This window comes from Macaca mulatta, chromosome 15 (assembly GCF_049350105.2).
Source record: "Macaca mulatta isolate MMU2019108-1 chromosome 15, T2T-MMU8v2.0, whole genome shotgun sequence".
Taxonomy (NCBI): domain Eukaryota; kingdom Metazoa; phylum Chordata; class Mammalia; order Primates; family Cercopithecidae; genus Macaca; species Macaca mulatta.
The window spans coordinates 85145746-85161125 of NC_133420.1; the positions used below are offsets into that span (position 1 = coordinate 85145746).

The 15380-nt window shown below is 40.8% G+C and overlaps 1 pseudogene; it reads left to right on the forward strand.

Annotated features, from left to right (window-relative positions):
• LOC144334784 (histone-lysine N-methyltransferase SETMAR pseudogene) lies at positions 1–15113 on the forward strand (annotated as a pseudogene).
• Positions 15114–15380: the final 267 nt, after the last annotated feature.

Here is a 15380-nt window from a genome sequence, read left to right on the forward strand (position 1 = left end):
ATGACAGACGATGGTGACCCACACAGGGTGAAGGTGGTAGAGGTCATCAGAAGTGGTCATTTGATGCTAGATTTGGATCTGAGATGTGCGGAAAGAGATCAGTCAAGAAAGACTCGACTGGCAAGATGGAGTTGCCCTTAAGGAGTTGTAGAAGATTGCAGAGAAGACAAGTTCAGGAGGCAGGGGTGAGGAAGATCAAGACTTTGATTTTGGACACAGTGTGGTTAAGATGGATATGAAGTAGGCAGCTGAATACATAAGCCTGGAGTTTAGCATGGGTGTGTGTGTGGTGGTGGGAGTGTATAAATTTGAATATGTTTTTAGTTTTGAATTAATTTAATTTAAATTTAGATTTAATGAATGTCATTTAAATTTTGAGTTGATTTAGTTTTCAATGTTTTAGAATTGTCTTAAAAATAAGTTTTAATTAAATACATTAGTAATTAATTTATTTATAATTAAATATATAAATTAGATAAAATTAATTGAAATAAGCCTTAAAATAATTTAAGAAATCTATTTAAAAATGAATTTAAATCATATATGTGAAGTTCCTGAAGTATAGTTGTAGAACTTGCATGGAGCTCAGTTTTAAACGTTGGCATGCTCTTGGTGTAAAAAGCACTGTTTGGTAATACAATCATCACAATCAATTTTTTTTAGTATATGATATGGCAAGAAGAAATGACAGGATCTACCAATCTATGCCCCGAAAGGACTTATCTAAGCAATATTTCAATTCTCCACTGTTGGGTCCATTTCTCAAAAAAAGTAGCTAAATTTTTCTTATATTGTTGAATGTGCAGATGTGAACCACCAACTGCTGAGGGGCACTCTTGAGGGAACACGTACAGTGGGATAGATCACTTACTGCCTTTCAGGGTCATATTGGTTCAGCCCAATGAAGAGATTTTGTGTGATGTGCAAGTTGTCATGATGTACTTTTTAAAAATAGTGTCACTGACACATATCCACTAAAATAAATTAACTTTTCTATCTTGACTGACTCACATTCTAGAAACAGCAACTTCACATGCCAGTGATGATATGAGCCACAAGGATGGGTAGGAGTGGGAACACACCAGCAAGAAGATGGCAGTGCCAGAGGCCTTTTAATAGTTTTTAGCAGAGCAGTGCAGAGGTTATGAGAATAAACCTGGACTTTTACAAGCCTGGGTTATAATTCAAGCTCTGTGGCTTTCTGGATGGGCAGACTTAATTTCTTCAAACTCAAGTATTCAGACAAAAAATATAATGGGGAAGAATTAGAACTTTCTGTTGTGAAGAACTAATGAGCGAATGCTTGCAAAATACTTAGAGCAGTATGTTGCACATCGCCAGCTCTCAATAAATGATGGCTATTATTATTGGTAACTCTTTTAAAACTAAATGTTTGGTCTCTTGAAATATCTTAAGCAGGGATGGTTTCAGATTGCCATCTGCTCTTAATTGGTGAGCAGGGCTGCCACCCCAGGCTCAGATGTAAACTGGTACAGACAGCCCTAGTGAAAATGAGCCTCCACATCATTAAATCTATAGTTGAAACACTTCTACTGCACACTTGAACACTTGAACATACACATTTCATCTTTCTTGGCTATTTGGACTTACTAAGCATTTCTGTAATACTTTTTTCTAACTTGGCTGCTTCTCATTAGTGGTTCCTCACATCACCCATGTGAAAGGCGAATACAACAGTCCATATTTTACAGACCAGGAAATTGAGGTACAAGTCAGCCTAGTGTGGTTTGGCCAAAGGCACCAGAAAATTAAGCCCTGGAACTCGAAACTAAACCCAGAGTGTCTCATTGTTGAGTTATGGTTGACTTGATGAAGGAGAATGTTCTCCATAGTGATTCAAAGCATTCAAATAAAACACAAAAGTGATGTCCTCTTCTTGGCCTAAGAGCAAATATACTACCTATAGTCATCATATGGCAGCCAGAGATACCACTGTAAGATCAAATCTGATCTAGTCGCTTTTCTATGTAAAACCTTGTTCTGGCTCTCCATGACCCCAGGATAAAGTCTATCTTCTTAATGTGGCATATGTGGCCTTCCCTGTGCTCCTCTACCTCCTGCTGCCAGCCTCATCACTCACTCCTTCTGTCCTCACTCCAGCCATGCTGGAGACTTTCAGGTCTCTTAATGCGCCTTTGCACATAAAATGTAGAAAAGAACCTGGCTCTATCTTATTTCCTCTCCTTTAGTTGAATGTCACGTTTTTAAGAAGTCTCCCTAGATTTCTCAAGACTGGATGAGTTGGCCCTTCTGTATACTCCTACAGTACATGAGATTTATACCACTGATCTCACTAAAACTGTATCTTAAATCAATCTGTCCCATGAGCCTGTTGTCTCCTTCAGGACAGTAATTATACCTGCCTCATTGTAGATCCCTAGTTCCTAGCACAATGCCTGCAAACAGTGGAGATACAATAAATACTCTTTTGATTGTATGAATGAGCAATATGCCTTGTGATTTGACATTTTCCATTTCACAAAATGGATAAATACTTTGTGTCAGACACTTTGATAAGTACTAAAGTACAATACGTTATGGTTTGAAGATTTAACAGTGGAATTTCTGGCAACTGCCAGGAGGGAGGTAAGGTGAGCTATGAAGCCTATTAGTGTGGGTATTTGCATTAAGATATATCTCATCCTGGTCTCTTGGTCTTCAATCAGCATTGTCCAAGTGACTATATATTACAGTTATCCAAACTGGTACAACTTTGACAGTGGAAGTGGGCAGTATTGATAATTGTATTTTGACAATACCCATAGACTGGGGCTATCCCAGCAGAGTGAGTGTGTTGTCACTCTAGGTATATGGATTACCCTAATGTGCTGTTAGTCCTGAGCTAAATCCCTGGTTTAACTGATCCATCAAATGGACTCAAAGCTGCTGCTGGGTGAGAAATCTCACAGTTGTGCTGACTGAAACAGCTAAGAGACATGTAGCAGTCACTTTGCAACATATGGCTTGACAATCCTTTTCCTGAAGTAGCTCTAAACATAGTGGTAGTTATAGCTCAGTGACAGTGGCAGGTGAGAGTGGCCGTTAAGCAATAGTTCTGTCGCTCAGTAAAAGTTTTGGCACCTGGATTTGAACATGAAGGATTCTAACTGGGGAGCTGAAAGATTTCCAGATCAGCCGAATTGCTCAAAGCTGCCAAGTTGGCCTGAGAACCTTCCTTTGTGAGTGAGATATGGATGATACTTGAAACTACTCCTTAGCTGGAAAATGCAATTTAAGCATATGTTTAAAAGAGCAATAATTAAAATATTACTTTTTCAGAGCTCTTTGGTGCTCCTGAATCCATGGCTGTGCCAAATGCTTAGCTGTGCAGAGGGTGGTTATCTTTCAAGGCCAGGATAGTAGCTCCCCAATCACTGCATGTAGCTTTCAGCCTTGTCATGAGCTTAGGAGGTGAAAGAGGAGGACTTACATATTAGCAATAAAGGTGAACATCTCTAACACCTGGAAAGTGTTGAAATTCTGGTTAGTGTGCTTGTCTTGTTTTGGCAAATGTCCTATATTAAATGGAAGGTGGCATGTTCCCTTTATTAAATTTCTCTTTTCTTTTCTGATAGGATTTCTCCAAATTTATGTCTATTACTTATGCCTAGAAAAAATTAATGATTTGTAGCTAACACATTCATTGACATAATACAATGTTAATTGCTGTTGTAATGGTCTTGGATAGGAGTTAGAAATTCCTTTGTATTAACAAAAGTTTAGGAAATGTATTGTTGTTTAAATATTCCACACAAATGAACATACATGGAGATAGCAACATAAAAAACAAAATAAAACAAGACTCCGTGAAGCTGGTTGAAAACATTCACACTATGAGACATCAGCTTGCCATCCCATCTTACCCTTTATTTAGTCTTGTTTTAGTGTCTATTTTTTTTAAGACTGAATTGACCCTAGGTGTGTTTATAAAATGACATTTTAAATTCTCTAATTCAAACTTCTAGGTCAGAGCTATAATGTTGCTTCAGGACTGAGTTCCTCCGGGAGGAAAACAGCAACAAAACAAAATATTTAAAAAAGTAGTTGCTGCATGAGTAAATTGTGCCAGTTTTGTGCCATGTCCCTTTTGGGAAAGAGCAGTGCACTGTGTGCAGAAAAGAAAGTGACCCATTGCTTGGTATAAAGAACTGGAACCGATGGGATATCTATGAGTATAACGTATTTGGAAAGCAAATTGTTGTTCATACTCTTTATGACTTTCCTTGGCCAAACAACAGTAGGTATTTCATGCCAAGAAAAACTGAGGGGTTTAGAACAGGAATTAGGAAGGAAAAGTCACCCTTCCAATGAGGGAAGAAAATGGCACTGGGCAGGGTGTGGTGGCTTACGCCTGTAACCCTAATACCTCGGGAGGCCAAGACAGGTGGATCACTTGAGCCCAGGGATTCAGGACCAGTCTGGGAAACATGGTGAAATCCTGTCTCTACAAAAAATACAAAAATTAGCCAGTCCTGGGGGCATGTGCCTGTAGTCCCAGCTACTGGTTGGGTTGTGGGGGTGGTGTGTGTTGAGGCGGGAAGATGATTGCTTGAGCCTGGGAGGTTGAAGCTTCAGTGAGCCTTGATGGCACACTGCACTCCAGACTGGATGACAGAGCAAGGCCCTGAAGAAAGAAAGAAAGAAGTAAAGAAAGAAGGAAGGAAAGAACGAAAGAAAAGAACGAAAGAAAGGAAAGGAAAGGAAGAAAGGAAGGAAGGAAGGAAGGAAGGAGAAAGAAAGAAAAGAAAAGAAAGAAAATGGCACTGGTTATGAATGTGTCCCTGCTATTAAACTGCCTGGGCTCATATCACAGCTCCTCTTTCTACTAGTTGTGTGACTTTGGGGAAGGCATTTAACCTCTTAACTTCAATTTCCCATCTTTAAAATGGGAATAATAAAAATAACTACCACATATGGTTTTGGTGAGGACTGAATGAGATTATACATGAAAACATTTAGCAAAATATTTGGCAAATAGTCAAGTCAATAAATATCAATTATAATTGTGAAAAACCCAGTCATTTGACATCATGACTACAATTTTTATTTCAGTCTGTGCTTGAGTATATGGTTAACACCCATGAATATGTGTACTTCAGTTTTATGGGTTCACTAAGAGCATTCAGGCCTTCAACACTGCATTATTCCTAGATCAGGGAGCTCCTGAAACAAGATACATCCAGAGAGCCCCACTTTCCCAATGTACCTCAGTGGATCCTAGTCCTCTTTCCTAGCTTGGGCCTACCACAGCTTGCTCAGGGGAGCTAATGGGATTGCAGCACCGGACAGAAACAGGAGGCCATGGATGATTCTAGTTCTCAGGAATGCCTTTTAAATCGTGTATGCTCTCTGTTGCTATGTTGTTTTTTTAAAGTAATTTTTTCTTTTTCTGTATTTTTATTCTAAGGCAAAAATCATAATGAGGCTAGGTTCAATGTCACAAGATGTGGGTATTAAGTTTCCCTGAGAAACCATATATTTGGATGGTGAATTGGCACCAAGACCTCTCACCAGACTCTAAGAACATCTCGTCTCTCTTTGAGTCTCATTCTTCTTTTCTCCTTCCAATAATTTTAACCACAAGAATACGCATCGTTTCCTACTTGTGTTTCTTCTCCTATTTTTCCTCTCCAGGCCTTCCAGTATCTTTCTAGCCAATTCCTTATATTATATTCCTTCTGTGTGAAATGCACTGTGATGTGCTGGAGGAAGAAGTAAGGAGACGTGAAATGGGGATTTTGACTGTTGTGACAACTTGCTATTATCTTGGTCCTATTATTAATCTCTCCAAGTCCCATTTGTAAAAAGATGGGGAATAATAAACTCACCAAAGCTGTTTCATAGGATTTTAATGAGGACAAAATAAAATGTTAACTATGCGAGTACTTCTCAAATGTTATTATTTTCAAAGATTTCTATTATTGTTTAATGGATTTCAATACAATTTCATCTGATGCAAAAATTAAAAAATAAGGTACATTAAAGTTCTATTTTCCTTTTGAAAATATGCCTGAACTGATCCAATTCTCTTCTGTTAAAAAAATAGACTTTATTTTTTTATAACAGTTTTAGGTTCACAGCAAATTGAGTGGAAGTTAGAGAAATTCTTCTATTTTTAATTTTAAACTAAAATATGACAAAAGGATTTCCTGATGTATCCACCATTTAAGAAAAAGGTAACATTTTTCCTTTGCTGGTCTAAACGTTTATGGATTGTTCTCATTGCTGTTTGTTTTTAGTAAATGGAAAAGTAAATCGCTGGTCTAGAGGCCTCTTGCTCTCCCCTCTCAGCATTCTAGAATCTAGACCTGCTCTGTAAAATGTGCTAAAATGTTGCTTGTATAGCCCTTGCTCTGGCCTATGCCTAAGCTCTACAGGTTTTTTGATGACCATGAAAAAGTTTTACTTCTCACATGTTGATGAGGAGCTGGAATAGATATTGTTTAATAATTGTGAATCTGTTCACTAGAAAATAAGAGTCAGATTGAAGGCTATTCGTCTTGGAACAAATCATTAGTAAACGACTGGAGGTTTTTTTGAGCCAGGGACTGTACTATTCACTTAAATTTGCTAACGTATTTAAATGTCATAGACACCCTATGAAGTAGGTCATAAGAGCCCCATTTTATTGAGAAGGAAATCAAGGCTCAAAAGAGATTAAGTAATTTCTGAACACAGTGATGCATCCTGGTTGAACAACTAGGATTTCTTCTCATTTTTTCTCTTAACAGGTCCTAAGAAAATGAAGGAGCCTCTTCCTGTACTCATGGTACATAAGGTATTTCAGTATTGTACACATAAATAGCATACATCTTCTACCATGAGAAGAGAATTCCTTGGCAAATCCTCCTCATTGATAATAGTTTTGACTACGTCCTTAGGTCTTGTGCTAAATATTTTTCACATCTTATCACATTTCAGCCTTGCAGTAATCCTAAAGGTAGGATCATGAGCCCCATTTTACAGGTGAGAAATGAGAGTTTTTGCTTGCCCAAATTTATACACACATGTATCTCTTTGACTCCCTAGCCTGCGTCCTTCTCTATATATCATATAGACCTAGTCAACAATAGATATTTTCCTCAAGGGAGTAGTCTCCTCAGAAATTGAAATCATTGGTGCCATAAGCAATACAGAAATGGGAAAGGTTCCCTTGTGCCCCTTGCAGGACGTGTGACGGGGGTAGTGGCTGGCTTCTTCAGTGCCCTGCTGCTGAAACCTCTAGGGGAGCATATAGGCAGGCTGTAGGGCTCTGACACCAGGGCAGTGTCTAGGGGTGAATATTCACAGCTCCTGAAGCCCCAGTAGGTCTGTGCTACCATGTGCTCTTTTAGTTTAGCTGTCTATAGGCGGCTTGTGTTAACCAGCTCAATTAGATCCTCTACCTTGTCGCAAGGACAGAGGGCTCTCTTTATTACGGAGTTCTTGCTTGGTGTTCCGGAAGAAATGGATCACACCTGGGTTTGGAGAATGAGTGCAAGGTTTTATTGAGTGGAGATGGCTCTCAGCAGATGGGGGAAGGTGGAAGGGGATGGAGTGGAAAGGTTTTCCCCTGGAGTCGGGCTGCTCAGTGGCCCAAGCTCTCTTCTGACTGCCCCACCCAACTCTGCCTCATTCCACCGATTGATGGCCTGCCCGCGTGTGGGTGTCTGTCGGGGCTTGCCTCTTGACATCCAGCCGCCCATGTGTTCCTCCACTGATGTGCTATTCTAGACGTCCAGCCACCTGTGTGTCCGCCGGCTAGGGTCTCCGGGTTTTTATAGGCACAGGATGGGGGCATGGCAGGCCAGGGTAGTCTTGGGAAATGCAACGTTTGGGCAGGAAAATAAAAATGCCTGTCTTCACCTAGGTCCCTGGGCACAGGCCCCCGGGGTGGAGCCCTAGCCAGGGATCACGCCCTCCTCTACCCAGCACTTCCCTGGTGCCCTCTGTATCATTTAAAGGGACCATGCCCTGCCCTTCCCAGCACTTCCCTTCCCTATCAATACCTACCCATTGCAGTATCCTTTTATCTCTAACTTCACTGTGAGGGGGCTACTGTGGGACATTGAAAACTTTTGGCTGGAGTGGCCATTTTGTCTTTTGGCCATGCTTGAGAACCTTTTTCAAAGACTCAGAAAAGTTCCTTCTAAAACTTTGTCCTCTATTCCTGATTCATGCCAGAGAAACAGAATTTCCAAGTAGACAAGTAAAAAGTACATTGGAATGACTTAGTGCCTGGGTTCCTGATTGTTCTCACAGATGACATCCTACAACTGTCTCACCACACATTATTTTTTTAATCATTTTCTCTAACCTAAGTATCTCTGGTAACCAAATTTTAGTAACTCCCCCAAGGCAACCTGAGGTTTGGAAACCAAGGCGGCCGTTCCAAGTCTTTTGTGGACTGAGGCATGCAACCACAGAGCTAAGGTCAGACCCCATTAAGATGGGGGGAGGGGTCGAGAGAGAGGAGGAGTGGAGAGAGCTTCATGTCTTTCCATTGTACTGGAATTTAACTGGAATGACTGAAGGCAATTTCTTTTTAAAATCCTTCCCCCCTGTCACCTCATTAACACCTCCAATGAAAGGCAGCTGTGAGACTGTTAACTCTTTGCTTGCACATTCTTGAAAGTGCTATTGGCTGGGATCTCTGGTCCTTGTGAGAAGATACCCTGCTGTCACCAATCTGGGCATCTGTAGCTTGAAATCAGGGTTTTTCCAAGATTCATATTTATACCCCAATAGTGTGCCGTTCTATAGAGTAAGACATGCATTTCTGCCAGGTTTTGCATATTTTGAGCTACTACTCCATAAGCTGCAGTATGTTGGGTTTTTTGGAACTTGGCTGCCTCAAATTCTTTTTGGAAATAAAATGAGAGCGTATGTGAACATTCATTAATGTATTCAGTCATTCATTTACCCACTCACACATTTAATAAATCACATTGGATGTGTGCCTGCTATATGCCAGGCAGCATGTCAACCTAAGGGGTGTAAAGGAGAGCAAAACGTTGTCCCTTCCCTCAAGGAGTTTACTATTTACAGTGGGTTTCAATAATCATTCCAATATAATGTGATAAAATGATGATAAAAGTTACTCTGGGAGCAAAACAGGAGAGACAGTAAAGCAGAGTAGACTAAGGGGGGTCAGGGAAGACAGAAAAGCAATATTTGAGCTATTTTGAAGAGTAAGTAGGAGTTAGCTATATGGAGAAGAGCTGAGATGGAAAAGCTGTAGGTGCCAAGACAGAAGGGGATGATTTTGGCATTTGCTGTTGAGGATCATCTTTGTGTGAAGTGTAGTGAATACTGGTGAGATGGATGCTCTAGTGTATGACCCACTCCACCACTTGGAGATTGTAACATGCAGCCTTCCAGCTGCTGGGAGTGATGATGGCTGTGAAATCTCAGCTTACCTTCTTTTGGAAATTGCCCTCAACCAAAGGGAACTTCCTTGTCGAAGTTTACACTCGTTCCCCTGGGACAGTATGCATCCAAAATATAAAGGTACAAAGATCTCTTCCCCTTAATTTAAGGCAGAAAATTCTGAATATTCATCCCATTTCAAGAGATGTCAGGAAGGTCTTCTGAAGCCTCTGATGCAACTGGACCACAGTTCAACTTCTTCTGAGATTCTTGGTTCCCACACTTTTGACTGTTGTTGTGCCCTGGCAGATGGTGCAAGAAGGGATCATAAGGTTCAGAGAGGCAGGCATGCTCAAATGGAAATACTCTGTAAGGCTGGGAAACCTGCTGGCTACATATCTTCATCAGGATGACCTGGTGGATACCCCTTTTACTTCAGTGATCAGGAATATGTTGGTGAGACAGGCTCCAGCATCACAGAAAAACTCAGCAGTGACTGATGGCAGGGGATGCTGTTAGAAAACTGAGTAGACTGATAACAATGAGAGTGATAGAATTCCAAGAAATAGAGATCAGGTGGTGATCCTTGGCTATCAGAGGCAAGGATATTTTTTATAATGAGGGGCAAGGTTGAAGTGTTAGCTTGGTTGGGAGCTAAGTTAATAGAATGGAAGTAACATTTTACAAGAACAGTAAATATATTTATTTCACATGTGAAAGCCTCCATAAAGCATACATCAAGGAAGAAGCAACAAATAACTAAATAGGCAGAAGGACTTTAGCAGTTGACATGAGAAATCTTTTGTTTGAGTGCTCGTTTTCCCTGTGACTCCGAGCTCTTATTTCCAACACAGTGCTGGCATAATGGAGACAAAAGTGGAACTGAGAGATGGTTAATAGGATACAGTGGCCCTGGGGGCAAAATAGATGGGGTGAGGGTCAATAAGAACGTACTCAGTTTACACAATCAAAAGAAATCAAGGATGGATGATCAAAAGGCTGAACACAGCAGCCAATCCCCTTGCCCAGTCTCTAGACCTCAGATAGTTTCTGAACCTGAAATCCTGAAAGAGATGCCAGATCTCCAACAGAAGCTGAAAGCAGAGGAAAAGATCAATTTTGGTTAATGTATGAATCAGCTCAACACGTGGGTGCAAGTCAAAAATGGATCATAGCTGCATTACAGTCCCATTCAGGGATATCCTTTATGGGGGCAGTAGTAAGAGGAGACTCTGTCAATGAGTGGAGATTCTAATGGCACACCTAGACAAGCATTTTATATGAAAATAAAAGTGGTCCAATATAAAAATAGAGAAAAACTCATGGGTAGTGGTGAATGGCTTCATTGGTTGATCAGGGGCCAAGAAGAAGAAATATTAGAAGATGTGGTACAAAATGATCTGGAGAAGAGGCATGTGTAAAGACTTATGGAAGTGACTAAAATGAGTAAATATCCTTATTTCACATGTGAAAGCCTCCATAAAGCATCCGTCAAGGAAGAAGCAATAAATAACTAAATAGACAGAATGACTTCAGCAGTTGACATTAGCCAGCTCTCTCTTCAGCCACCCAGTGCGGGCATAATGGAGTAGTTATGATGGCAAGGAAGAGGCTTTTCATGGATCCAATATCATGGACTTTTACCAAGGCTGACCTAGCTACTTTTGTTGGCTAATCTCTAATGTGTCCACAACCCCAATCAATGCATAGCTGCTGACATATTACCTTCCCTTATGTAGATCAGTTACTGAGTGGTGGCAAGTTGATTACATTAGAATCCTTCCACCCTGGGAGAAGCAACCATTCATCTTGATTGGAATCATCACATATTTTTGTATATTTGTGTATGAGTTTGACTTAGGTAAGGTCTTTGTCATCATTAGGGTATATGGTGCACCAACAAAGAATCCCATACACTACCACGGCCCTTTTTTTTTTTTTTTTGGCAAAGGAAGCGTTGTAGTGGGCTTATGGCTATGGAATCCATTGATCCTGCCGCCACACCCAGAAGAAGTTGCCAACCTGATGGACTTACGGATTGGCTTCGTTGAACTGGGCACTGATATGGGGATGATACCTAGTGAGAAGGTGGCCCCATCCTATACAATGTGGTATCTACTATACATCAATGATGATTTAATGTTTTGTTCACAATAGAAAGAGTACATTTGTCCAGGAACAGAAGAGTAGAAGCAGAAGGGAATTCTCTTATTGTAAGTCTCAGTGACCCGCTTGGGAAATTTGCATTTTCTCCCTGCAAAACTCTGTGATCAGTGTGTTTACAATTCCTGGTTTTCAAGAACCAGCACTTTCACAGGAGGATATAACAAAAGTTCCATTATTAGGCAAGAATTGCCATCTGGTCACTTAGGCTTGCTTATGCCCAAAAACCAGTAGGCAAAAAAGGAGTCACCATTCTGCCATGGATACTTGACCCTGATCATCAGGTGGAGGTGGGGCTGCTGTTACTTTAGGGGTGAAGAGAACTGTATGTTTTGCACCCATGTAATCCATGGAGCATTTCTTGGTACTCCCCTGCCAAGAGACAAGTACTGCAGCAAAAGCCTCAGAACAGCCTGGAGACCAGGGCTCGGATCTTTTAGGATGGAAGTTGTGAGTCATCCCACTATGTAAGCGATGGAGATCAACAGAGGTGTTTGCGGAGAGAGACAGGAATTTAGAAAAGGTAATAGAGGAGGGAATGATGTGAATCCGTTTCAACCATTAACACCAGCAGCCGTGTGGGGGCTGAAGTTTGTAGGTTTCTCTGAGGAAACAGACCAACCACAATCCACAATTTGCTGTTTGAAGAATGTATTATTATATGAACCAAGTGGATCTGAGGAGTTCAAGGTGTAAACTGAAGTGGCTGTGGTGCTGTGGTGTGTCACCCAGATCCCCTTTTGGGCTGAGGAACTCATCCCCAACTACTGGGTATATTGATGGCTCTAGGCTCTCAATTGAGCCCCTAGTTAGGTATTTGTCTTAGCCAAAGACAGTGTCCTCACTCATATTTCCTCTCCTCCCCAAGGCCACCTGTATATAATGACTGGTTACTGTGGAGGTATGGCTGTCTGGCCTATTTGCCTCAACAAATCTGAAGGGCCATTTCAAATCCAAAACTTCCTCTAGGATCATCTGTGGCCTCCATTACCACTTCATGTGGTTTAAATTCTCCCTCCGCCAAATCCTACTGTCCTTATCCATGATACTAAGGAGGGCACTCTCTACTAAACCACCTGCATGCATATGTATCAAAGTCTCAGAGGCTGATTGTTAGGGAACCCCACCTATGACAAAAGGGTATGTGTGATTTGGGGCAAAGCCTAAGCTATTGTATCAACGAGACCTAAGCATTAAACAGGTTTCATAAGAGAATGCCATTTCTGTCTGATGCAACAGTCCAGATGGTTTAGGCTCACAGGCAACTCTGCCCCACGAGGTTATTCAAGAACCCAGGCTCCTTTTTCCTCATTGATCTACTTCTTCCTTGAGTGTTACCTCATTTGATTGATTGAAGTTCTCCCATTATGTTCCCACTTATGGGAAAAGGAAAAGAGCATGGAGGAGAAAATGTCCATTGCTCTAAAGCTCACCATTTTGGCTCACATCGGGATAACTTAGTTCTAGATATAGAGGATATTAGAAAATGCAGTCTCTAATTTACGCATCTAGCCTCAACTCTGTTATTATAGAAGAAGGAGAACAGATTTTGATGGACAACACTTTCAGCCAAGCAGAGGCGGCAAAGGTGGAAAGCAGGACTTATTTCATGTATAAAGACAGTGCTAAGCTAGGATGTTGAAATATTCTTCTGAAAATCAAGGGGAGCCATTGAGTAGGGCAGGAATTAAATAGTGAATCATTTATAAGGAGACTATTATTGTGAGGCCAGCCAAACAATGATATGACTTTTTATATGGAAACGCTATTTTGTCACAGTATCTTCCATAAGAGATGTGATCTCTAGTTTGAAAATGGGCAATGTTTCTGATCCCTGCTTTCTCCTCACAAAGAGAAAAGACCTCAGGGAAAAAATGAATGCTGTTCCTTCCAAAATACTATGGATGGGTTGTTCTCAACCTTTCCTTGAAGGAAGAATTATCAGAGTAGTCTCTTCCTTCCCACTCCCCAAAACTCAGGGACAGGGCCTCAGGATGAGACTTTGTGTGTTACAAAAAGTAAAATGCCATCTAGTAATATTGACTGCAGTAATGCGTTTTTTGCACTGTTGGAATTTTCCATTTGACATTGGAATACATTCTTAAATAAACGTGGTTATGTTATATATCATTTTAATGGGCATTTTTTTTGCTATATTTTTCTTGCTAATGACTTATTACTTGCTATTTTTTTGTGTTTATTTTAGACTATAGTAATGATGTTAGATAGCAAATTTGAGCAATTTTCTTATTTGAGTTCAAAATGGGTAGTAAATCAGTGAAGACAACTCACAACATCAACAATGCATTTAGCCCAGGAGCTGCTAACGAATGTACAATGCAGTGGTGGTTCAAGAAGTTTTGCAAAGGAAGTCGGGCATGGTGTCTCACACCTGTAATCCCAGCACTTTGGGAGGCTGAGGCAGGCGGATCACTTGGGGCCAGGAGTTCGAGACCAGCCTGGCCAACATGGCAAAAACCCCTCTTTAATAAAAATGCAAAAATTAGCTGGGGATGATTTTACACACCTGCAATCCCAGCTTCTTGGGAGGCTGAGGCAAGAGAATTGTTTGAACCCAGGAGGTGGAGGTTGCAGTGAGCCAAGATCAGGCCACTGCACTCAGGCCTGGGTGACAGAGCAAGACTCTTGTCTCAAAAACAAAAACAAACTAACAAAAAAAAAAGTTTTGCAAAGGAGACGAGAGCCTTGAAGATGAGGAGCATGGTGGCTGGCCATCCGAAGTTGACAACGACCATTTGAGAGCAATCATCAAAGCTGATCTTACAACTACATGAGAAGTTGCTGAAGAACTCAACGTCAGCCATTCTACAGTCATTCAGCATTTGAAGCAAATTGGAAAGGTGAAAAAGCTTGGTAAGTGGGTGCCTTGTGAACTGAGTGAAGATTAAAAAAATTCATCGTTTTGCAGTGTCATCTTCTCCTATTCTATGCAAAAACAATGAACCATTTCTTGATTGGATTGTGCTATGCGACAAAAAGTGGATTTTATAAAACAACTAGTGATGACCAGTTCAGCGGTTGAATTGAGAAGAAGCTTCAAAGCACTTGCCACAGCTAAACTTGCACTTAAAAAAAAAAAAAAAAAAGGTCATGGTCACTGTTTGGTGGTCTGCTGTTGGTCTCATCCACTACAGCTTTCTGAATCCTAGCAAAACCATTACGTCTGAGAAGTATGCTCAGCAAATTGATGAGATGCACCGAAAACTGCAATGCCTGCACCTGGCATTGATCAACAGAAAAGGCCCAATTCTTCTCCATGACAATGCCCAACCACACGTCATACAACCAATGCTTCCAAAGTGGAACAAACTGGGCTACGAAGTTTTGCTTCAATCGTCAAATTCACCTGACCTCTCCCCAACCACCTATCACTTCTTCAAGCATCTCGACAACTTTTTGCGGGGAAAACATTTCTACAACCAGCAGGATGCAGAAAATGCTTTCTAAGAGTTCATCCAATCCCAAAGCATGGATTTTTACGCTGCAGGAACTAACCTATTTCTTGTTGGCAAAAATGTGTGATTGTAATTGTTCCTATTTCACTTCAAAGTTGTATTTGAACCTAGTTATAATGATTTAAAATTCAAGGCCTGAAACCGCAATTATTTTTGCATCAACCTAATACATGGGGGTGTGTGGAAGAAAGAGTGTTGGAGTCATTTGGGTCCAGTCAAGAGAGTGTGCTTGGCTTAGCCTTGGCTCTGCGTCTAGATTTATGACTTTTCTCAAATTGCTTGGCTTCTCTGGAATTTACTTCTAAATTAGGACATTTGACAAAATAATCTAGAAGTTTCCCTTCAGCTTAAAAGCTTAACTTACTCTGAATA